Source organism: Manis javanica, chromosome 6 (genome assembly GCF_040802235.1).
Source record: "Manis javanica isolate MJ-LG chromosome 6, MJ_LKY, whole genome shotgun sequence".
NCBI classification, from domain to species: Eukaryota; Metazoa; Chordata; class Mammalia; order Pholidota; family Manidae; genus Manis; species Manis javanica.
Window position 1 is genome coordinate 113,070,641 of NC_133161.1, and position 27,116 is coordinate 113,097,756.

General features: G+C 39.0%; 1 protein-coding gene and 1 pseudogene across 2 annotated transcripts in view; one reads left to right on the forward strand and one right to left on the reverse strand.

Moving 5' to 3' along the window:
• Positions 1–26,470, forward strand: part of LOC140850048 (small ribosomal subunit protein uS5 pseudogene) — a 35,392-nt pseudogene extending 8,922 nt beyond the window's left edge.
• Positions 1–27,116, reverse strand: part of DDX10 (DEAD-box helicase 10) — a 315,320-nt gene that overhangs the window by 165,703 nt on the left and 122,501 nt on the right. The gene's annotated exons all lie outside the window — the stretch shown is intronic.

Genomic DNA, 27,116 nt, shown 5'->3' on the forward strand with positions numbered 1-27,116 from the left:
TGAATTGGCACAACTAATCCCGAGAGACCAACAGGGAAGAGGACGCGTCAGACTGCACACACCTGGAGATAAGAGCAGAAATCAGCAAACAGGGTAACGTACCAGAGCCGTGGATCCGCGAGACCCCAGCTCATTGGCAGGAGGAAGACTAACGGAGCAGGTAGGGAGTGGAAGGCTTGGGACTGCTGAATACCTAGCTCCGGAGATCTGCGCTGGGAGCACAAACGTACATTTCATGGTGCTTTCATGAGACTCGCAGGACTACCGGGTTGGAAAGTTAATACAGGCAGAGTTCCTGGGAAGACTGGGATTCCGGCCGCTTGTGGAAAGCAGGGATCCATATCCAGCTGCTCTGAGACAAAAATTTATATCTGTGTGCCCGGCCCACTGGTCAGGCAGTGGAGACAGGCACAGGAGCCAAGAGGTGGGGAACAGCTCTTTCCTACACCCAGGAACCAGTATTGCTCCCCTGCGACCCCCAACATTGCTTCAGGGGCTGAGCAGCTCCAGAATAGAGCTTCTGGACACTAGAGGGCGCCATATACAAACATGAAACGCCAAAGGAACCTTGTCCAGAGTAAAATTGTTAATACAACTCCCAAGAAAGATTTAAATGATATGGACCTTGTGATTCTTCCCGAAAGGGAGTTCAAAATAAAAATCATCAACATCCTAATGGAGGTACGGAAAGACATCCAAGAACTCAGGAATGAATTCAGATCAGAGATCCAATCATTGAAGAGCACGATGGAGGGAATTAAAAGCAGGTTGGATATAGTGGAGGAAACAATAAATGAAATAGAAACTAGAGAAGAGGAATACAAAGAAGCTGAGGCACAGAGAGAAAAAAGGATCTCTAAGAATGAAAGAATATTGAGAGAACTGTGTGACCAATCCAAGCGGAACAATATTTGCATTATAGGTATACCAGAAGAAGAAGAGAGAGAGAAAGGGATAGAAAGTGTCTTTGAGGAGGTAGTTCCTGAAAACGTCCCCGAGCTGGGGAATGAGATACTCTCTCAGGCCATGGAGATCCACAGATCTCCCAACCCAAGGGACCCAAGGAAGACAACACCAAGACACGTAGTAATTAAAATGGGAAAGATCAAGGATAAGGACAGACTACTAAAAGCAGCCAGAGACAGAATAAGATCACATACAAAGGAAAGCCCATTAGGCTAACATCAGACTACTCAGCAGAAGCCTTACAGGCCAGAAGGGAGTGGCATGATGTATTTAATGCTATGAAGCAGAAGGGCCTGGAACCTTCTTTATCAAGCAAGATTATCATTTAACTTTGAATGAGGGATTAAACAATTTCCAGATAAGCAAAAGCTGAGAGAATTTACCTCCCACAAACCATCTCTACAGTCTATTTTGGAGGGACTGCTATAGATGGAAGTGTTCCGAAGGTTGAAAAGCTGTCACCAGAGGAAAATAAAACCACAGTAAAGAAAGTAGAACAGCTAATTATGAAGCAAATGGAAAATTAAATTAACTATCCTCAAAGTCAATAAAGGGATAGACAAAAAGTACAAAATTTGATACCTAATATATAAAGAATGAAGGAGGAGGAAAAAGGGGGAGAAATAGAAAAGCACCTTTAGAGTGTGTTGCTAACAACATACTAAGTGAGTTAAGTTAGACTCCGAGATAGTAAGGACGTTAACCTGGAACCTTTGGTAACCACGAATCTAAAGCCTGAAATGGCAATCAGTACATACCTATTGATAATCACCCTAAATGTCAATGGACTGAATGCACCCATCAAAAGACACAGAGTCACTGAATGGATAAAAAACAAGACCCATCTATATGCTGCTTACAAGAGACTCACCTCAAACCCAAAGACATGCACAGACTAAAAGTCAAGGGATGGAAAAAGATATTTCATGCAAACAATAGGGAGAAAAAAGCAGGTGTTGCAGTACTAGTATCAGACAAAATAGACTTCAAAACAAAGAAAGTAACAAGAGATAAAGAAGGACACTACATAATGATAAAACGCTCAGTCCAACAAGAGGATATAACCATTAGAAATGTATATGTACCCAAAACAGGAGCACCAGTATATGTGAAACAAATACTAATAGAACTAAAGGAGGAAATAGAATGGAATGCATTCATTTTAGGAGATTTCAACACACCATTCACTCCAAAGGAGAGATGCACGAGACAGAAAATAAGTAAGGACAAAGAGGCACTGAACAACACACTAGAACAGATGGACCTAATAGACATTTATAGAACTCTACATCCAAAAGCAACAGGATACACATTCTTCTCAATTGCACATGGATCATTCTCCAGAATGGACCACATACTAGGCCACAAAAAGAGCCTAAGTAAATTCAAAAAGACTGAAATTCTACCAACCAACTTTTTAAACCACAAAGGTATAAAACTAGAAACAAATTGTACAAAGAAAGCAAAAAGGCTCACAAACACATGGAGGCTTAACAACACGCTCCTAAATAGACATGGATCAACAATCAAATTAAAATGGAGATACAGAAATATATGGAAACAAATGAAAACAACAACACAAAGCCCCAATTTCTGTGGGATGCAGCAAAAGCAGTCTTAAGAGGAAAGTATATAGCAATCCAGGCATATTTAAAGAAGGAAGAACAAACCCAAATGAATAGTCTAACGTCACAATTATCAAAACTGGAAAAAGAAGAACAAATGAGGCCTAAAGTCAACAGAAGGAGGGACATAATAAAGATCAGAGAATAAATAAATTAAATTAAGAATAAAACAATACAAAAAAATCAATGAAACCAAGAGTTAGTCCTTTGAGAAAATAAACAAAATAGATAAGCCTCTAGCCAGATTTATTAAGAGAAAAAGAGAGTCAACACACATCAACAGAATCAGAAACAAGAAAGGAAACATAACGACGGACCCAAAAGAAATAAGAAGAATTATTAGAGACTACTATAAAAATCTATATGCTAAGAAGCTGGAAATCCTAGAAGAAATGGAAAACTTCCTAGAAAAATACAACCTTCCAAGACTGACAAAGGAAGAAACACAAAATCTAAACAAATCAATTACCAGCAACGAAATTGAATCAGTAATCAAAAAACTACCCAAGAACAAAACCCCTGGGCCCTAAGAATTTACTCGGAATTTTATCAGACATATAGAGAAGATATAATACCCATTCTCCTTAAAGTTTTCCAAAAAATAGAAGAGGAGGGAATACTCCCAAACTCATTCTATGAAGCCAACATGACCCTAATACCAAAACCAGGCAAAGACCCCACCAAAAAAGAAAATTACAGACCAATATCCCTGATGAATGTAGATGCAAAAATACTCAACAAAATATTAGCAAACTGAATTTAAAAATACATCAAAAGGATCATACACCATGACCAAGTAGGGTTCATACCAGAGATGCAAGGATGGTACAGCATTTGAAAATCCATCAACATCATCCACCACATAAACAAAAAAGAAAAAAAACCACATGATCATCTCCATACATGCTGAAAAAGCATTCGACAAAATTCAACATCCATTCATGATAAAAACTCTCAACAAAATGGGAATAGAGGGCAGGTACCTAAACATAATAAAGGCCATATATGAAAAACCTACAGCCAACATCATACTGAACAGTGAAAAGCTGAAAGCATTTCCTCTGAGGTCAGGAACAAGACAGGGATTTCCACTCTCCCCACTGTTATTCAACATAGGACTGGAGGTCCTAGCCACAGCAATTAGACAAAACAAAGAAATACAAGGAATCCAGATTGGTAAAGAAAAAGTTAAACTGTCACTATTTGCAGATGACCTGATATTGTACATAAAAAACCCTAAAGACTCTACCCCTAAAACTACTACAACTAATATTGGAATTCAGCAAACTTGCAGGATACAAAATTAACACACAGAAATCTGTGGCTTTCCTATACACTAACAATGAACTAATAAACAGATAAATCAGGAAAACAATCCCATTCACAATAGCACCAAGAAGAACAAAATACTTAGGAATAAACCTTACCAAGGAAGTGAAAGACCTATACCCTCAAAACTATAAAACACTCTTAAGAGAAATTAAAGAGGACACTAACAAATGAAAACTCATCCCATGCTCCTGGCTACAAAGAATTAATATTGTTAACATGGCCATCCTGCCCAAAGGAAACTACAGATTTGATGCAATCCCTATCAAATTACCAACAACATTCTTCAACAAACTACAACAAATAGTTCAAAAATTCATATGGAAACACCACACACTCCAAATAGCCAAAGCAATCCAGAGAAGGAAGAATGAAGTTGGGGGGATCTCACTCACCAACTTCAAGCTCTACTATAAAGCCACAGTAATCAAGACAGTTTGGTACTGGCACAAGAAAAGAGCCACAGACCAGTGGAACAGAACAGAGACCCCAGATATTAACCCAAACATTTATGGTCGATTAATATATGATAAAGAAGTCATGGACATACAATGGGGAAATGACAGTCTCTTCAACAGACGGTGCTGGCAAACCTGGACAGCTACATGTACGAGAATGAAACTGGATCACTGTCTAACCCCATACACAAAAGTAAATTCAAAATGGATCAAAGACCTGAATGTAAGTCATGAAACCATAAAACTCTCTGAAAAAAACCTAGGCAAAAATCTCTTGGACATAAACATGAGTGACCTCTTCATGAACATATCTCCCCGGCCAAGGGAAACAAAAGCAAAAATGAACAAGTGGGACTATATCAAGCTGAAAAGCTTCTGTACAGCAAAGGACACCATCAATAGATCAAAAGGGTACCCTACAGTATGGGAGAATATATTCATAAATGACAGATCTGGTAAAGGCTTGACATCCAAAATATATAAAGAGCTCACATGCTTCAACAAACAAAAAGCAAATAATCCAATTAAAAAATGGACAGAGGAGCTGAACAGCCAGTTCTCCAAAGAAGAAATTTAGATGGCCAACAGACACTTGAAAAGATGCTCCACATCGCTTGTCATCAGAGAAATGCAAATTAAAACCACAATGAGATATCACCTCACACCAGTAAGGATCGACACCATCCAAAAGACAAACAACAACAAATGTTGGCGAGGTTATGGAGAAAGGGGAACCCTCCTACACTGCTGGTGGGAATGTAAATTAGTTCAACCATTGTGTAAAGCAGTATGATCAAAATGCTCAAAATAGAAATACCATTTGACCCAGGAATTCCACTTCTAGGAATTTACCCTAAGAAGGCTGCAGCCCAGTTTGAAAAAGGCAGAGGCACCCCTATGTTTATCACGGTACTATTTACAATAGCCAAGAAATTGAAGCATCGTAAGTCTCCATCAGTAGATGAATGGATAAAGAAGATATGGTACATATACACAATGGAATATTATTCAGCCTTAAGAAGAAAACAGATCCTACCATTTGCAAAAACATGGATGGAGCTAGAGGGTATTATGCTTAGTGAAATAAGCCAGACGGAGAAAGACAAGTACCAAATGATTTCACTCATATGTGGAGTATAAGAACAAAGAAAAACTGAAGGAACAAAACAGCAGCAGAATCACAGAACCCAAGCATGGACTAACAGTTACCAAAGGGAAAGCGACTGGGGATGATGGGTTGGATGGGAGGTATAAAGGCGGGAAAAAAGAAAGGGGGCATTGTGATTAGCATGTACAGTGTTGTCGGGTGGTACGAGGAGGGCTGTAAAACACAGAGAAGACAGGTGGTGATTATACAGCATCTTACTACGCTGATGGACGGTGACTGTAGTGGGGTGTGAGGGGGGTCTTGATGAGGGGGGCAGCCTGGGAAACAGAGTGTTCTTCATGTATTGTAGATTACTGATAGCAAAAATTAAAAATTAAAAATAAGTTAATAAACAAATAAACAAATAAATAAATAAATGAAAATAATTGGAGGACTGTCATGCTGATTTCTCAAAGCTTGTGCTTTTGCTTCCTCACACCACCACGTTTTAAATTGTATACAATCAGAAGAGTCTAAACAAGTACAAGCCAATAAATCCCAATCGTGGTATCATCCTTTCCTGTTCTGCCAACCCCCTCAAGAGACCCACAACATATGGAGAATTAGTACCATATGAAGAAATAGCCTGTTTCAAGTCTTTTAATGTCTTGTAAGGAATAGGTGTATAAAGTGCTTTGATCCCTCCTTGTGGAAAGTCAGGATCCTCACCTGGCCCAAAAGGAGTTAAATTAACTGGTGCGACTAAGGGTGTCAGGTAAGCATCTATATCACCCTCCCTCCGAGCTTTGTGTATTCCTGCCGTGAAGGCAGACATAGCAGGAACAGAGACTGAGGATTTTTTATGATGAAAGGAAAGAACAAAACTCTCATCATCAGTCTCTAAAGAACAGGAAGAAGAGGACGAAGAGGAGTCAGATGGATATGGGGATGAAGATCACTTACTTGATTTCACCACATCAAAGAGTTCTCTCTCACACTCGTGCGTGTCTGACTTGGTTTCAGACAGTGGGGGAGTTTGCAAAGGCTGCCAAGTCAGAGTGATCAAATTACATAAAGACCAAACAGGCACAGGAATAACATTTCTGTCTGTGAGTCTTTTTAATGTCTCTTAATACATTATCCCAGTCAGCTTGTTTATGAGTTCCCTACGGTGACAACCAATAACAATATTTTTTAATATATTTGTGAAATTGAGCAAAGTCCTTTTCAGAAGTTTTCACTCCTGATGTTTTTAGGAGGGCATGGAGTAATTTTAAGTAATCCTCCAGTTTAGCTGCTTTAGTTTCATTTTGGCCCATTATAGCGTCCCTGACGTCTCGACCCTGTCCCTACATGCACTTTCTCGGGAGCCTTACCAGATCGACGATCTTCGGAGCTTCTTGGCTCTGCGTTTCAAAGGTCCCTGTTCGGGCACCACTTGTTGGTCCCCTTCCTGCTTCTGACCCACACATAAGGGAGGAGAAACGATGAGATATCAAAGACCTGAAAGGACCAGCCAGGGGACTCAAGGCATGACAGTGCAAGAGTGGTGCTGAGAGGGCACCTCTCACATTTATTGATCAAATGGTTGTTAACAACAATAAAATTCTGTATAGAGAACTTAATGCACAATCATTAATCAACTCCAACTCTCAACAGTCTCCAATCTTCTGAAGCATAACAAACAAGTTCTTGCATGGTGAACAAGTTCTTACATGGTGAACAATGCAAGGGCACTCATATCACAGAAACTGTTTCTGTTTTGATCACGAATCATGAACTATTAACAATCAAGTCAGATATGATTATTCATTTGATTTTTATACTTTATATGTGAATTCCCACACTAAGCCATCTAGGTAGCTATGCAGTAAAAATTAATCTTTTTACTAAACAGAAAAAAAAATTTTAAGTCAGTTGATTCCTTTGTTTAAAGAATCAATAAAATACAGTAATATTTATACTTTGCACATATTGCTTGTATAATATAGGTGTTTTCAATTACATGTATTAAGTTCCTAAAAATAAGGAAGATATGTCATTACATAATAGGAACCCCTCTGAAAGTGATATAGGGAAATTCTTCCATCAAGCCAACCAAAATCACACAGGTTCTTTACGGTATCCACTAAATCTAACAAAGAAAAATCTGGTTTTTATATGGGCAAAGATTAGGCTTTTACAAAACCAATCATTAAGTGCTCAGATACACAACATGATGGCTTTAGGAAAATTGCTATAAGGGTGTAAAGGTGAAGATCAACAGTTAAGGAAAAAATTCAAGCACTTCATAGAAAATGAAAAGTCCCATTATGAGAATCCATTGTGAACTGGAAGCAGTAAAGCATGAGACAGACAAGAAGTGATCAATCAGTACTTGCACCTGCTATTTTTTACACAAAAGGCTTCAGATTATCCCTTCAGCAATGAAATTAGTACTTGCCCCAGCCATCAAAGTTAACACGGCTGTCTCTTTTCTATGAGGCTTCTGTGAAGAACATAATATTAATATATACTACCTCAATGGAAGTTTCATTGCAACCTAAGCCTAAGGCTTTGCCTACATTTAGGTCCAAAGTCTGTATTTTTAAGAAAGTTCAACTGCAATATAAAACAAAGTTCTTTAAGTTAGTCCTACCTAAATAAGACCTAAGAGGATTTTTTAAATTATGTATCCATTAGAACAGAACATTAACTGAAGTGAACCTTGCTCAGAGCAAAATTACTCTGGCCTAGAGCCCCAATACATTCCTAGGGTTTTCTTCCTGGCCATATAATACATCTAATGAGACAATTAGATGACACAGAGATGCCCTTATTGCAAAGTGAAGCCACACCTATACATTCCTTTACAGAAAGGACCAAATAAATAATGGTAACACAATAAAACTCCAAGCGTAAAATCACAAGATCTTGGAGAGAGGGACAGGAGTGACTAAAGGAACTTAAAGGCCAACATCTTTATGATACTTCAAGCTACTCTTACCTGGCTGCCCAAACTACACTGAAGAATCTCAAAAGTGGGTGTCAGTCTAATAATCACAAATCCACATGTAAACAAAAGCTTGTGCCATGCAGTATGCCCAAAAACCTTTAATCTATTAAGCATTTCTTCATTTAGAGGTTTTAAATTACACAGGTAGTCTACATAAAATGGTCTCAAAGTATTCATCATCCCTATCCAACAAATGGTTTCCAATAATGCTCACTGGAAAAAAAGTAACTATGAAGCAATATGAACATTCCCATCATTGAAAAATTTCTCTTGGTGCTTTCTCTTTCTCCTTCCCACTGCAACTAAGCTTTAAAAAATTTTTTCCATCATTCAACCACTCAAACTAATTAAACCTCTTGTCCTCATCACTCCATTAAAGAGCCTTAGATATATATGGTCAACAGGATCTTTGCAACTGCAATTCTTTCCCTACTCAACTTATTCATGCTTGACACTATGCCTCAGTGGGGCATCCAATGGGTTTCCAAGAAATGGAACTTTCCTAAGTTACCCTTCCCCTTATCAATATGGTGACCTCGTCCCTGTTCCTCTCCCTCATGCCATTCCAAACCACCATCCCTCCGCTCATATTTCAGAAGATACTACTTCCAGCCTTCTCACACTACATCCTTTTCTTTTGGAAGATGGTATCCTTTTATATATTTGAGAGTCACACACACTCTCAAATCCCAAAACTCTCTTGGTTCCAAACCACAAGCCCAACTTGCTACCAGACATTTTCACCTAAATGCCTGAAAAGCATACCAATCTTACCAAAAAAAAATTTATCTTGAATTTTTCTGATCATTACCCAATTATCAAAGTCAGACACTGAAAGTCATTCTTTCCTCTCTCCCTTCACCCTTGCTACTTTTATGCAAATAATTGATTAAGCATGTACCACATGGGAAGCACTGTCCACACATCTAGCTGACTATTTTTCTCTCTCAAAACTTCCCCCCACTAACAACCCCACTACGAGAGTCTCCAATCAGTCCTAAGCAGCAATATCTCAAACCAGGTTTCTCTGCTTTTTTTTTTAGAAATTTGTCTTTTATTAATGACAAAAGCAAAAATGTAAACAATGACATTTGTCAGGTGAATATTGGACACCAAAATAATCTGTTCCTTTTTGGACAAAGGCAGATTTTCCTAGCTGAATAAAACACAACTGTGTAAAATTTAAACCTGGAAAAGAAAAAGTTTAATTGACTGAACGCTTGAAATTTAATCAAAAGCTCCCCATGCTGATGAACATAAAACTGTTTTGCCCGCTTCCTTCTTAGTGTCTTAGGGTGTAAAAATGCAGTTAGTACAACTGCTGTTCGTACTGATTGCACTTGATATATCAGCAAAAATTCTCTCCTCAGAATTAATATTTAAGATGGGAATTACTGAAAAGATTTAGTATAGATAATTTGACAGGTAGACACTGGGTGGATGTATTGGCTTTTTCCTTAACCCTGCCATAATGTCATCTTGACTATGCTTTCTTGCCTGAATATTGTGATCAGAATCAAGTATAAAAATGTCTTTTTAATCGCAGGGAAGTACATGTAATGGCTAAGACCACAGGTATCAGAGAGAGAGAGTACTGGGTTCACATCACACACTTCGGTTCCTTAATGCCATGGTAGCTCAGGAAACGATTTAACCTCACTGGGCGTGTGATTCCCTCAATGGTAATATAGGGAGAGTAAAACCCACCCTACTTGGTAAAATGATTATGAAGATTAAAGTAAACACTACATTCAAAATGCCTCGGACAAAGCACGGCACTTGGAATGTCGGGTGTAACTGTCATCTGTGAGAGGAGCAAAAGCAGTGCTTGTATCCATGGCACCCATTGTGTGAGGTGGTCATATGCCATGATTCCCGAGCCTGGCGCCACAGCATGAAGGGCAGTCAGGACTGCTGCCTCTCGCTGCAGAAGTGCCCAGAGAGGTTCAGGCTGCATCCTACTTTAAGATTCCTCTCCTGATGGGCAGGGCAGGGGCTTGGCACCATCACTGCGCAGAGAAGACACGCACTGGCTTCTCTCACATCGAGATTCACATGCGCTGCATTTCTCATGAACCTACGGGCCCTGAGGCACAGTCCCGGCAGCACAATGGCAAGAAAACCCGGCGCAGCTGGCAGTAGCGCACTCTGCCTTTCTTTTTGAATCTCTCTATTCTAGCCTTAATTCTATTGTCAGATGTAAACTGAATGACATCACATCTCTGCTAAGGTCTGCGTAATACTAAGCAATAAAACCCAACCTCTTCAACAGGGCTTGACCTAGCCTACCTTTTCCACTTCAATTGTTTCCACCACACTCTACATACAAATCTTTAACTCCCGGTCCTCAGGTCCAAAATGAAGGAGTCATTCTTGATTTTTGTTTTTCCCTCATCTCCTAAATCTGACTCATTCAAAATCCCATGAATACTACTGCAAAATCCATCTCCTTTCCATACACAAACACCCACTATCCCAGCCCAAGTCATTTCTTATCTGGACCGAGTACACCTATTTCTTCCTTTATTCCCAACAGGAGACAGGATAAACTAACTAAAATCATAGTACTAATCTGTTTTGAATCCATCAATAGATCCCCAAAACAGTTACATTAAAACATAAACTCCCTATCATCAGCCCACAATCCGTACGTAATTTGGACATTTGGTAACTCTCTAACCTCATCTTGCACCACTCTCCATTCATTCTGCTGATAGATCATGCCAATTGTTTTCCCTCCTTACAGTCTTTGCATACAGTCCTCCTCTGCCTAGAGTTCTCTTCCCCCACCTCTAAGATGCTAGCTACTTCCAATGTTCAGGTTGGATCCTTCCTAGTCTTTGGCCCTCAAATCAAATGTCCTCCCACTCAGACTGGAGGCTGCTGGCCACCCCCTCTAACGCAGACTCTCCACTACAATGTTTCTCTATATTACAGCTCCCTGCTTATTTCCCTCATGGCACTCCCTATACTCTAATTTGTCTTACTTACTTGTTTGTTTACTCTTTGTGTGTCTACCTCTACCATGGAGCTGCCCTGACCACTACTCCTAGTTTATTATTCATTTTCTAGCACTACAGCAAAGAGTCTGACACACAACAAAGCTCAACGTAGTTCAATAACTGAACAAATGCATGGGCTGCCTAGGCACCAGACAACCCAAATGTCAGAGTTCACCATGAACACTACATCGCCCATGTCTCTATTACAGTGTCAGAAGTACTTCCAGGGGAAAGATAGATCTGTTAAAGTCCCTTCCACCCCACTTGTTGCAGCTCTACTTAGAACGGTTCTTTTCTTTTTTAGGTATAAGTAGAATTGTTTTTAAAAGACTACAATTTAGTCCATAAGGTGACTTTCAAAGAAATCTACAAGTATCAAATTTTTCTTCTTTATTAAATTGGTATGTATATTTCCCCAAGAATAGAAGTACATTAGAAATGTGAATTTAATCCAGAAAGCTTTAAAACTAAAGCAGTTCTTATTGGCATCAACAGAGGATGCAGAGCAAGACATTATGGAATTTTATCTTTGATTTTAATCTATATCCAAAATTAAAGGTCACTGCTCTAAGTCATTAAATTCATGAAATCAACTCAGCAATGTAAAACAAGGCCTACTAGGTAAGTAAGAGGTAAGATAAGATGAAAAAATCCAATGGAAATAAGCTCATTACCTGTTTAAAGCATTGAATAAATTGAAGCAAAAGAAACCCAAATGTTACTATGAAACCTAAAAATGCAACACTGCTGCTCTCTGAGAATGTAAGTCTAAAAAAAAAATCTTCTATACATGCCTAACCTATTCTTTTAATAGACCTTTATTCAACTTAACAAGAAACTTTTCTTTGATGTCTGTATTGCTTGCTACTTTAAACAAAAGCATATAACTACATTAACAGTTTGATAACAATTCTGAAAATCTTAATGAATGAAAATATGGGGAGAAAGAAATTCCAGCCTCTACTGTGGAGTCTCAAACATTCGTGGATATGTCTTTGAAATACTAAGGAACAAACACCACAGTCTCACCAGAACAGAGACAAGCCTTCAGCACAGTGCCAGTCAGAATAATGGCTCACCTTCAACATTGTTTAATCTAGTGCGAGCATGAACAATATATATAAGCATTAAAATGTACCAGTTTTCATCACTTGAGGTTTACCTATTACCCATTTTTACATCTTGTCTGTGGCAAAAAGAAGAAAAAGGCAACCCCCCACCCCCACCCCACCTAGTGACCTCACCTCTCCCAGTGTTCATGCCTTTGTGTAATCCCCTCTCCTTCAGTGTAAGCAAGACCTGTGACTTGAATCCAAGCAATACAATATGGAAAAGGTAATGGGATATTATACCCATGATTACATTACATTACACAAGATTCCATCATACCACTAGACTGGAGCTAAAGACTCCCTTTGCAGGCTTTAATGATGCAAACAGCCATGCTGGAGTAGCTTACATGGCAAGAACTGTGTGTGGCCTCTGGGAACTAAGGGTGGTCCTCAGTGAACAGCCAAAAGGCTGGGGTCCTAAGTCATTCAGCTGACAAAGAAATTCTGCCAACAATTTGAAAGAGCTCGAAGGGAATCATTCCATTCAAGTCCCTAGATGAAAATGCAGATTCACCAACACCTTGGTGGAAGTCTTATGAGACCTTGAGCAGAGCACCCAGCTAATTAAGCTATGCCCAGACTTCAGAGCTACAGAAAACATGAGACAAATGTGTGTTGTTTTAAGCTGTGCAGTTTGTGGAAATCTGTTATGCAGCAATAGAAAATTAAAGCATTGCCTTAGAACTGCTCTCTGGTTTGATTTTATTTTTATTTCTTTGATGTCCTTGAACTAACACAATATACAATACCCTCAGTAAAGGCTTACTGAATTAACAGTGGGTCTACTCTTTTTTACATTTCAGGTCCATGATAAAACAGGCACACAAAAAAAAAAAACACAGAGAGAAGCTGGATATTGCCTTGGGAAGAGATACATCAGCAATGCCTTATTCTAAAAAGAATAAGAAAATACAGAAAATACCAAGGGAACATGATTATTTCATGGGATTCTCAGAGGTTCGCCAAAAAAAAAAAAAAAGCCCTGTTCAGAGGCAACGAACCAAAGATATTTCCAACACATGAGCATTTGCTTTATTTCTCACTTTCTATTACCTAGAGATTGCTTTGTAAACAATATTAAGAGTCAAAAACATTCTTCTGAAATTAGTATCTGAAATTTACTTACCTAAAATATAATTCGAATATAAAACTACTTATTAAGTATATTATACATGACCTCAAAAGATAACTGATTTACATAATATATGCCTCAGTAATATAAAAAGGAGAACAGCAATGATAAAGAAAATCAAAGATCCCTGAAGGCTCTAAAATACTGCTCCTGGGTACTATTATTCATCTGGGTGGAAATGACCCTGCATAACAGAGGTAGCAAGAAATTTACAATACCGAACAAAGTCTGATATATTGAAAGAATGCTGATGTCAAAGAATGATTTGTTTGAATAAGAAGAAAACAGAGAGGAAACTGAAATAAGCAGCCCGAAGTAAAAGGAAAAGTTGCTGGAGACAACACGTGTCTGTAATAAGAGTATTCGTTGTATGAATAAATTCAAATCTTGACTGTCTTTTCTGGCAACCATGTTTTTGCTTTTCCTGTTTGATTTATAAAAGTGATGGGTGCAGACATTTATTTTATAGGTCGCTTCTGCTGAAAGTATTTAGGAGTCATATCTATATCCAAGTCTGAGGGATTGAGAATTACATTTCTAGTCTGGAAAGATAAATTCATGAGAAAAGGATCCTGTGAGGGCACTTTCTCAAAAATTCACTTTGTTAGTAGGGGGTGGGGGACAGACTTTCACTGAAGTACACATATAAAAGTAAAAGTACATACATGTCCTTCCATGCCATGTAAGCAACTCACTCTAGAAATCTTAATTAACAAAAAAACTTATAAAATTCATAAAATTACAAAAGGAAAGCAACTTTTTCTAAGCATGACAGAACCAGGTTAAGAGAATGACATGTTTCTGAAGGGAAATAATATGCTGCTGTATCATAACAATAGATTTTGCAGAAGAAATCAGATGCTTCTTTCTGACACATAAACAAAAGAGAACTACTAAAAATCTGAAAAACTGCTTTAAGGAAGAAGAAAAAAGCACCTTTTGAATTACAGTATTACTGGATTTAGCCCATTGCTTAAATAAACTTGGATATACCAAGCTTACCCCCATACAGCTGAGTTTTCTGAAGAGAGCAGGGACGGGTTCCACTTATCAGCCATAATAGAGCACACTATACTCAACACGCACTGACTCTGTGTTTTGTTTTGTTTTTTAAACCTACTAAAAGAGTCCCACACTGAGAATTTCTGTATTTTTCTTTTTCAAACTTCCCATAGTCCCTTTTAATGGCTGTCATTAAATAATAAAATTTCAAAATCAGCATTCTAGTATTAATGATGAAAGAATGCTGACAGTTGACAGCATATATACTGGTTAATGGCACAGGCTCCGGAGTGAAAAGGACCTGGATTTGAATTACATCTGCTATTTACTGGTTGTGTGTTTTTATTTCAGAGTTTAGCACATTCAAATTTTTCATGAGGCAGAAGGTTTTTGGGGTTGATACATTATAAAGGAGTGAGAAGAACATGGAGAATATATTCAAGCAGGAGAAAGTGTGAGCTGATTTGACAATACCATATCAGACGCAGAAACTAACATCATGTCACACACAGGCTACAGATACTTGCATTTATACTTTCACTTGATTTTCACAACAGGCTTCAAGAGAAAACTGAGGCTGTAAGAGGTTAAGAACTTGCCCATGTTCAAAACACAGAACCTGGTGTATTCAGGATTCACAGGTCTGCCATCCAGTCCAGCAGATGCAGTTTCCTCTACACACACCAAGCTGTTTCCCATTCTGGAATGATTTAACATCTCACAAGTTCAGACACTTTGAAAACATGTTCTAAACACACTCAAAAAAGGCACTACTTCAAGCTTCAAGGAAAGGAGAAAGACAAGCCAACAGAACAAATGGAATCTTAAAGCAGTTTACAAAATAGTGAATGTGCTTTTCTCTTCATAGGTTAGGCAGCTAAAGAAAAGTAAAGATAATTTTTTTGTTTTATTCTAATGTTGTTAGAAACTTGGGTCTAGTTAAATATTTTCTTAACAAAATTGAAAAAAATCAGCACTCTGGCATTCCAAGTACCCACACTAACATTCCTAAGTACATCTTTATGATAACTCCAGTCATATGTTAAATGTACTAGGTAAGCCCATATTTACTAAATAGAGCTCCATCTCCTAGAGTGGATCTTTTTATAACAGAAATAATTTATCTATTTTGTTATAACCTCTTGTGAATTTCTTTGCATTCATCTCCACTGCAGCATGGGAGAGAGGCTTGGAGTGAGGTTAAAAGCAAGCCCTAAATGGGATAAAGCTACTAAAAGAGCAGAATCATCTAAAGCTTAACAAGAATGTTAAATCATAATGAAACTTAAATATTCATACATTACAGAGACAAACAATTTGATAAAAAGGTCAGGGGAGCTAAATTTGCCTTCCCAGAAACAAGAATTTTCTGCCTTTTTATTTTAACTTACTACGGAATTCTATATGACACAGTTACCAAAAGAATTAAACAACTTATGTCAACCTCCAAGATCTTCATCCACTATTACTGAGCCTAATTTAATTCAAGGCTCTACAGAAAAAACAAAAATAATCATTGTTCCAAAAAGCATACTGTCCACTGGGAGGTGAAGTGATAGAACACAAGTATTCATTCAACGAGAATACAAGGGATCCACAGTATAAAGGTTATGAGCAACAAGGCTAGGTCTGCCATCACAAAACAAAAAACATAAAAACAATATTTTTACTGAAAATCATTGAGCCAAAAGCTGGCTCTTTGGAAGGTCACTAAAATTGGTAATTTTTTTTCCGTGAAATCAGGAAAAACGAGTAAACAAAATTTACAATATCAGAAATGAGAGAGAACATCACTATATATCAGAGAGACATTAAAAGGCCAATAAGAGAATATTACTAAAAACTTTATGTCAACAAATTAAGTAACTTAAATGGGATGGAAAAATTTCTTGAAAGGTAAAATCTACTGAAGGTCATTGGAGAAAAAACAGATAACCTGATGTTTCCTATATTTACCAGAGAAAAAGAATTTGTAGTTTAAATATCTATCCACAAAGAAATTTCCCAGGCCCAGGTGGCTTCACTGGTGAATTGTACCAAATGTTTGAAAAATAAAGAATGCTACACAAATTTGTGCAAGAAGATGAGACTGCAGAAGTACTTTTTCTAAGAACTTTAAATCATCTGTAGCAGGGAAGACATTGGCTGAATTTCTCTCCCTTACTCCTTGCTAAAGAAAAAAAAAAATCCTGCTTTCTTCAGCTCTCAGTGGCTGTATGATTCAGGGAAGCGGGATTTATAATCCCCAGGGTGAATCTTGGTGTGACTCTATGCTGTCCTAACAAGCTGCATGATAGAATCATGTGGGAACTTTAAAAGCCCAATGCCTGAACTCCCTCTCTCCCCGCAACCCTAGCCCCCAGAGATTCTCATTTACTTGGTCTGGAGTTAGAGTGTCTTTAAATCATTAGGGGACAAGTCTGAGGACAAACTTCAACTCAATAGGAACTAAGGCTGTCAGAGGAAAAAGACAGATAGAACCTTGATCTTGAAAATGCTGCTGAATTAACTGACACTAGAACTCTCTTATATGCAAATTTCTCTTTATGTAATTAACAAATCTTCCTCATTCTTTAAGCTGCTTTGGCTTTTTCTGTTTCTTGAAAGGAAAAGTATCCTACATGTTTCACCTAGCCATACAGTTTTAAAGATAAAGTTCAGTCTTATAAAGAGGAAGCAGAAGTTCAGCCATTTTGCTGACAAAGAACAAGCCAATTTACAGGAGCCAGCAAAGAATGATGTCATTTTCTCATATATAAAAAAGACCTTTTCCCACAACTTATACAATGTATCTAATTTGGAATATTTGAACAGATAGGTATGTTTCTTCAATCACCTCCCCAAATGACTAGAGGTTCTTCTTTGAAACTGAATGATGGAGTATACAAAACAGTATTACCTTGCACATATATTTTTCAAGTACTTTAAGAGCTACTCCCCCAATATATCGGTATTAGCCCAAAACAAGGACATTCTCAAAAGCCAGAGACTACAGCTGACATTTCCTCCTTTGCTCTGCTCATCAATCCAAACTACCTACACACACTAAAAGCCATCAATCCTAGGCAGCTGGCAGTTACTCCTCACCTTTGGCTTTGGGTAGAAGAGTTAAGGTGTAAACTAATTCAAAGGCTTCTGGTTTCTTCTCTAAGAAAACACAATATGACAGCTGATGATAGCGCTGCAGGGCTAGAAGGCCACAATGGCTCCACGGAGACAAGGACAAGGACCAGGTGAGCACTCTCACCACGACACTGAGCCACCTGGTCAGGGACATAAAGATCAGGTTCCGCTTCTCCCTGCCCACCGCAGAATCTGAGATCATGGACTTTATCTTGTGAGGGTACCTCAAGGATGAGCTTTTGAAAATTAAGCCCATGCAAAAGCACACCTATGCCAGCCAGCAGACCAGGTTCAAGGAATGTGCAGCCTTCAGGTATTAAAAGGGACATGTCATTCTGGTTGTTAAGCACTCCAAGAGGTAGCCACTGACAGCCAAAGGGCCAAAATGCTGGCCAAGCTCTCCATCATCCCTGTGATGCAAGGATACTAAGGGAAAAAGATCAGCAAGCCCTACATGGTCCTTTGAAAGGTGTTTAGCCACTGTGGCTCTGTGCTGGAGACACTCATCGTCACCCTTAGGGAGCACTGGCAAAATCTAGGTCCCTGTGCCGAAGGAGCTGCCACTGATGGCTGATAATCAGGACAGCTACACCTAAGCCAGATGCTGCAATGCCACCCTGGGCAACTTCCCAAGGCCACCTTTGAGATCATCTCCAAGACCTATGGCTGTAGTACTCCCACCTCAGGCAAGAGACCATACTTCTTTATCAGGAATTCACTTGCCATCTCATAAAGACTGTAGGGAAGTTGGGGTTCCTATGGCCAGGATCCTCACTGAACTTAAACCACCTGATGATGTAACTGGCCTGTTACTAGCCTACCACTTCCACACCTTTAGGCAATAGGTCTGGAGTTAGAGTGTCTTTAAATCATTAGAGCTATTACTGCTCTATATAGAGAGCTCGGCCCAGTGCTCTGTGCAGAGACATAGGCACTACCACCAAGAGAACAAGCCTGGTAATAAACCCTTTCATCCCAAAGAATGTCTCACTGTCACTGAATCCACAGGGAACTTGCCTGGAGCTGAAACCCATTGGCAAGACAATTGGCGAAAGTCAGCAGGATTCACTGTTGACCAAGGAAAAAGACAGGCTGCCCTTATGAGACACGTGCTTCAGCAGACTGCCCCCTATGAATAGGGAGACTGTGTATTGTCCCCCAATGGGTATGTGATCTGAGGTGGCTTGCCTCCTAGAGGACTGTGACCCACCCCAGGACTGGAGGCAAGTGGAGGTGGTGACACCTGAGGCAGTAGGGGTGGCCCTTCGTATAGTAAGGAGGTCCTTTGAGAATCAGAGTGCCCGTGAGGCAGCAGGGACTGTGGGTTGGCTGCTTCTCACAGTACTAAAAAATGTCTACAGAAGAGAAGGACATGCTCCTGAAAAAGACCCAAGAAATGGCAGCACGAAAATGGTGAGCTGCAAACCTCTGTGTATTTCCTGAAGAAGGAAATGACACTTATACGAGAGGAAGCAGCACAAGAACGCTGGCAGCAAGGTGCCATTGAAGAGGTAAAATATTCCTTACAGACCCAGATGGCAGCACTGCCAGGTGTTCTGAAGGAGGAAGAGGCAATCAAGGAAAAAGACAAACTCCTGAGGGAAGCACAGGCGGAGGTGGCACAAGAACATCAGCTGCAAAGCATTGAGGTGAAGGTAAGAGAGCTTCTGAAGACTGAGCTGGCATTGCTGTGAGGCACAGTAGAAAAGGTAAATGTTGTAGCAGAGGAGGCACTCGGGGGATAGGAGAGAAAGGTGCCATCAGCCCCAGAAATGGAGGAACTGGGGAAGGATGAAGGGGTGGTGCAGGAGGCTCTGGCCCCTCCTATATTGAAAGCATGCACAGTGGTTGTAAAGAAAATAAAGACCCAGCAGCTGAAAGTTTTCCAAGGAGAGGAGCAGCCCCCTCCCCAGGTCGTGGAGCCCTCTACGCTCCGCCCCTATACTCAGGCTGAGCTGGTGGATTTGGGCTCCTGGTTTAGGCAGAAGCTCTCGGACTCAATATCAGCTTGGCTCCTGTGTCTGTGGGACTTAAGGATGGATGGAATTGTTCTGTCGGGATCAGAAATAGGAAAGCTCGATTCCCTGACAGTGCAGTATGCTTTGAGGCAGTGATTACAAAATGTACATCAGACCCCGGGGAGTCACTCCCTCCTTGATTGGCTTATGGCTGCGTGTCGTGCTGTGTGGCCCAATCCAGGTGATCTGCCATCCTCTCCTGTTAGATGGCAGATGTATGCTGAGCTCCAACAGGTGCTACAAAAGCTAGGCATAAGAAATGCCATCTACATTTATTAAAGGATAAAAAGAAATAACCTAAGAATAAGATGGGTTGGGAGAGGTTTTGGGAGATTTTGCGGGGGGACAGATTAAAAACAATGTAATAGGAGAGTGGAAAAGACAGCAGTGGGAAAAGTGAGGCAGAAATCTCCTTCCAAAACCAAAGATAATACAAAAAAACAGCAAATACAACTAATTCTAAAAGAATGACGAGAAAGATTGCCACAGCTGGCCTCCATCTGGAAAAAGAGCAGATCTCACAGAAAAGGATAAAGTAATAAAGTGGTGATTTGGGGGGACACAAGTTCTCCTTCCACCCCAGCTCACCAGTGGGAGGAAGAGAAACAAGAGTGGGTAGGGAGCAGAAGCCCAGGACTGCTAAATACCCAGCCTTTGAGATCTATTCCAGGAGCACAAACCCACATTGCATGATGCTCTGGAGATTAGAGGAGTAGGAAAGCAGACAGGCAAAATACTCAGAGAGACTGAGACTCCAGCTGCTTATGGAGAAGAGGTTCCCATAACTGGCTGCTCTGGGACAAAGGAAAGGTGGGAACTTTGAAAAACTTCCCAACAGTGAGAGGGCTGCTAAAGGGGCAAGGATTACACAGAGCTTGCTGCCCAAGAGAAAGAACAGGTGGACAAAATCTTCCCGGAACACTCAGCCCAGCAGGTTGGGAACTTTCAGGACATCCAGGAGCTCCATGTCCCTGGATGGCAAAGCAGCCCTGAGGTCCCCACCGTGAAAAGCAGCCTACCACTCCTGCTGCCCCCAACATTGGGCTAGACCAGCTGGAAGGCAGCCCTGCCTATGGCAGCTACAGGGGCAGAACATAGAGTCTGCTCCCTGCATGTGAACCTCACTGGCCCTGACAGTGGAGGCAGGCACCACGACTGGGGGGGCGGGAAAGAGCACTCTCCTTACAGCAGGCACAGGAATGGCTCACCTGTGACCCCCACCATCACTGCAGGTGCTGGGCAGCTTCGAATAGTAGAGCTTCTGGGCACTAGAGGGTGCTGCCTACACAAACCTATTATTTCTCATTATCCAGCAGGATTATGAAAAAGCAGAACCTTGTTTAATCCAAAATTGCTCAAACACCAGAAAGAGGGCTCACTGAAACTGAAATCACCAATCAGCCTGAAAAAAGAGTTCAAAATAAAGATCATAAACATGGTAATGGAGCTATAGAAAAATATTCAAGACTTAAGGGATGAAATCAAAAAAGAGATAGACACTTAGAAAAATAAAGTAGGTGAAATGAAACATACAATGGAGGGTTTTAAAGGCACACCTGAAGAGGTAGAGGAGATGGTAAATGGAATAGAAATTAGAGAACAGGAAAACAAACTGAGGCAGACAGAGAAACAAACATATCTAGGAATGAAAGAACACTAAGACAACTCTCTGAACAATCCAAACAAAACAATATTCACATTATAGGGATACCAGAAGAAGACAGAGAAAAGGGGATAGAAAGGGTATTTGAAGAAATGATTCCTGAAAACTTCCCCAAACTGGGGAAGGAAATAGTCTCTCAAGTCATGGAAGTACACAAATCTCCCAACACAAGGGAACTAAGGAGGATAACACCAAGACATACAATAATTAAAATGGAAAAATCAAGGATAAAGACAGAGTATTGAGTATTAAAAGCAGTCAGAGAGAGAAAAAGATCACATACAAAGGAAAACCAATGAGGCTATCTATCATCAGCTTACTCGGCAGAAACCTTACAGGCCAGAAGGGAGTGGCATGATACATTTAATGATATGAAACAGAGGGGCCTCAAACCCAGAATGCTTTACCCGGCAAGATTACCATTTAAATTTAAGCAAGGATTAAACACTTTCCAGATAAGCAAAAGCTAAGAGAATGTACCTCCCAAAAACCATCTCTACAGTGTATTTTGGAGGGACTGCTATAGATGGAAGTGTTCCTGAGACTAAATAACTGTCAACAGAGGAAATGAAACCACAGTAAAGAAAGTAGAACAATTAATTACTAACCAAATGCAAAACTAAATCAACTACTTACAAAGCCATTCAAAAGATACACAAAGAGCACAGAATATGACACCTAATATATAAAGAGTAGAGGAGGAAGAAAAAGAAGGGAGGCCAAAAAAAATAAACCTTTCAATTGTGTTTGAAATAGCATACTAAATTAGTTAAGTTAGACTGTTGGATAGTAAAGAAGCTACCCTTGAACCTTTGGTAACCACAAATCTAAGGCCTACTATGGCAATATGTACAGAGATACTGGCTATTCACCCTAAATGTAAATGGACTAAATGCACCAATCAAAACACACAAAGTTTGGTTAAAAATATAAGACCCATCTATAATGCTGCCTACAAGAGACTCACTCCAAAACCAAAGACACAGAGACTAAAAGTGAAGGGATGTCAAAAGATAATTTATGCAACTAATAGGGAGAAAAAAGCAGGAGTTGCAGTACTTGTATCAGACAAAATAGATTTCAAAACAAAGAAACAGGAGACAAAGAAGGTCATTACATAATGATAAAGGGGTCAGTCCAACAAGAGGATATAACCATTATAAATATCAAGGTACCCAAAATAGGGACACCTACATATGTGAAGCAAATACTAACAGAATTAAAGGATGTAACAGAATGTAATGCATTCATTTTGTGAGACTTCAACACACCACACACACCAAAGGACACATAACCAGATTGAAAATAAGTAAGGAGATAGAAGTACTGAACAACACATTAGAACAGAAGGACCTAACAGAATCTAGAGAACACTCCACTCAAAAGCAGCAGGATATGCATTCTTCTCAAGTGCACATGGAACATTTTATAGAATAGATCACATACTAGGCCACAAAAAGAACACCTGTGAATTCAAAAATACTGAAATTGTACCAACCAGTTTCTCAGACCACAAAGGTATGAAACTAGAGATAAATTGTGCAAAGAAAACAAAAAGGCCCACAAACAGATGGAGGCTTTACAACATACTCTGAAATAATCAATGGATCAATGACCAAATAAAAACAGAGATCAAGCAATATACTGAGACAAATGAAAACAACAGCTCAATGCCCCAACTTCTATGGGACACATAGAAGGCAGTTGTAAAAGGAAAGTAGCAATACAGGCCTATCTCAAGAAAGAACAACAATCTGAAATGAACAGTCTAAACTCACAATTAATGAAACTAAAAACAGAAGAGTAAATGAGACCCAAAGTCAGTACAAACAGGGACATAATAAAGATCAGAGAAGAAATAAACTGACAAGAATGAAACAATACAAAGAAATAATGAAACCAAGAGCTGGTTCTTTGAGAAAATAAACAAAATAGATAAACCCCTAGCCAGACTTATCAAGAAAAAATGGGAGTCTACACACATGAACAGAACCTGACATGCAAAAGTAAAAATTGCTACAGACCACAGAAATACAAAGAATTCTTAGGGAATACTGTGAAAAATTACATGCTAACAAACTGGATAATCCAGATGAAATGGAAAACTTTCTAGAAAAATACAACCTTCCAAGGCTAATCAAGGAAGAAACAGAAAATCTGAACAGACCAATTATCAGTAATGAAACTGAGTTAGAAATCAAAATACTACCCAAGAACAAAACACCTGAACCAGATGGCTTCACTGCTGAATTTAATCAAGCATTGAAAGAACACCCATTCTCCTTAAGTTCTCCAAAAAAGTAGAAGAGGGAATACTAAACTCATTCAAGCCAGCGTCACTCTAATACCGAAACCAGGCAAAGATACCACAAAAAAAAAAAATTGCAGACCAATATCCCTGATGAACGTAGATGCAAAAATAGTCAACAAAATATTAGCAAACTAATTCAAAAATACATCAAAAAGATCATATATTATGAACAAGTGGGATTTACCCCAGGGATGCAAGGATGGTACAATATTCAAAAATCCATCAACATCATACACCACATCAACAAAAAGAAGGACAAAAAAATACATATCTCAATAGATACTGAAAAACCATTTGACAAAATTCAACATTCATTCATGATAAAAACTCTCAACAAAATGGGTATAGAGGGCAAGTACCTCAACATAATAAAGGCCATATATGACAAACCCACAGCCAACATCAGACTTAACAGCAAAAAGCTGAAAGCTTTTCCTCTAAGATAGGACACAAGACAAGGATGCCCACTCTCCCCACCTTTACTCAACATAGTTCTGGAGATGCTAGCCATGGTAATCAGACAACACAAAGAAATAAAAGGCATCCAGATCAGTAAGGAAGAAGTTAAACTGTCACTGTTTGTAGATGACATGATATTGTACATAAAAAACCCTAAGAATCTGCTCCAAAACTATTAGAACAAATAATTAAATTCATCAAAGTTGCAGGATACAAAATCAATACACAGAAATTTGTTGCATTCCTACACACTAACAATGAAGAAGCAGAAAGAAAAATCAGGAAAACAATTACATTCACAATTGCATTAAAAAGAATAAAATACCTAGGAATAAACCTAACCAAGGAGGTGAAAGACCTATACCCTGAAAACTACAACCTTGAGAGAAATGAAAGAAGACACCAGTAAATGGAAATACATCCCATGCTCATGGATAGGAAGAATTAATATTGTCAAAATGGCCATCCTGCATAAGCAATCTACAGATTCAAAGCAACCCCTATCCAAATACTGACAGCATTCTTCAATGAACTACAATAAAGAGTTCTAAAATTCATATGGAACTACAAAAGACCCCATATAGACAAGGAAATTTGGGACGGAAGAAAAAAGCTATGGGGATTACACTCCCTAATTTCAAGTTCTAGTAATCAAGCCACAATAATCAAGACAATTTGATACTGGCACAAGAACAGACTTATAGATCAATGAAACAGAATGGAGAGCCCAGATATAAACCCAAGCACATATGGTCAATTAATATACAATAAAGGAACCTTGGATATACAATGGGGAAATGACAGCCTCTTCACAACAACCAGTGTTAAAAAACTAGACAGCTACATCTAAGAGAATGAAACTGGATTACTGTCTATCTCCATACACAAATGTAAATGCAAATGGATCAAGCACCTGAATGTAACTCATGAAACCATAAAACTCTTGGAAGAAAACATAGGCAAATGTCTCCTGAATATATACATCAGCAACTTTTTCTTGAACACATCTCCTTGGGCAAGGGAAACAAGAGCAAAAATGAACAATGAGACTACATCAAACAAAAAAGCTTCTGTACAGCAAAGGACACAATCAGTAGAGCAAAAAGGCATCCTACAGTATGGGAGAATATATTTGTAAATGACATATCCAACAAGGGGTTAACATCCAAAATACATAAAGAGTTCACACGCTCAACACCCAAAAAGCAAATAACCCAATTAAAAAATGGGCAGAGAATCCGAACAGACAACTCTCCAAAGAAGAAATTCAGATGGCCAAAAGGCACGTGAAAAGCTCCTCATTGCTAATTATCAGGAAAATGCAAATTAAAACCACCATGAGATATCCCCTCACACCAGTTAGGATGGCGAACATCCAAAAGACCAGGAACAACAAATGCTGGCAATGATGCAGAGAAACGGGAACCTTCCTACACTGTCAGTGGGAATGTAAATTAGTTCAGCCATTGTGGAAAGCAATATGGAGGTTCCTCAAAAAACTGAAAACAAATACCATTTGACCCACGAATTCCACTCCTAGGATTTTACCCTAAGAAAACAGGATCACAGATTCAAAAAGATATATGCACCCCTATGTTTACTGCAGTGCTATTTACAATAGCGAAGATATGTAGATGAATGGATAAAGAAGATGTGGTACCTATACATAGTGGAATATTATTCAGCCATAAGAAGAAAACAAATCCCACCGTTTGCAACAACATGGATGGAGATAGAGGGTATTATGCTCAGTGAAATAAGCCAGGCAGAGAAAGACACGTACTAAATTATTTCAGTCATTTGTGGAGTTTAAAAAGCAAAAACTGAAGGAACAGAACAGAAACAGACTCACAGACCCCAAGAAGGGACTAGCAGTCCTTCTTGGTGGGGAGGGAGGGAGGGGAGCAAAGGGAGGGAGAAAGGGATTAAGGGGTATTATGATTAGCACACATAATGTAGGGGGCCATGGGGAAGGCAGTATAGCACAGAGAAGACAAGTAGTGACGCTTTAGCATCTTACTACACTGATGGACAGTGACTATAATGGGGTGTGTTGGGGGGACTTGATAATAGGGGGGAATGTAGTAACCACAACGTTGCTCATGTGAAACCTTCGTAAGATTGTATATCAATTATACCTTAATTTAAAAAAAGGAAAAGAATAAAACATAACTTATTGGAATGTCAAATGGGAATTTCAGCCTCAGTGGTTGTGCTAAACAGTAATTAAATACAGGTGAAGACAGAAGATCTGAATTGGAAGATAAATCTAAGGAATTAAACAGAAGGTAGCAAAAATAAAAAGGGATAGAAAATATGAAAAGATTACAAAACATGGGCAACAAAATAAAAAGACAACATATATTGAACTGGAGTTGCAAAGGAGAAAACAATGACAAGAATTTTCCAGTATTGACAAAATAGACAAATCCTTGATACTGTATGAATCCTAATCAGGCAATCAGAACAAATCAGAAAGAAAAGTCATATTACTACAAAAAAAGGCAAATTGACTAGCACCAGCAATAGCACAAACTGGGAGACAGCAGGATAATATCTTTAGATTAACAAAGATAGCCATCGTACCCAACCAAATATTTAGATTAAACATTTTTAAAAGAGAAAGTATATACTACTAACATATCCTCACTGAAAGAACTACTGGCATTGTTAGAAGAAAGCTCAATCAAAAAGGAAAAAATGGGGCACAAGAAAGACTTAAACAAAGACATAAATGTGCAGGAATATTTTTTTCAATTATCACTGACACACAATCTTAAATTAATTTTTCATGTATATTTTTGAATAATAAATACTGATACCTAAGGAGGATG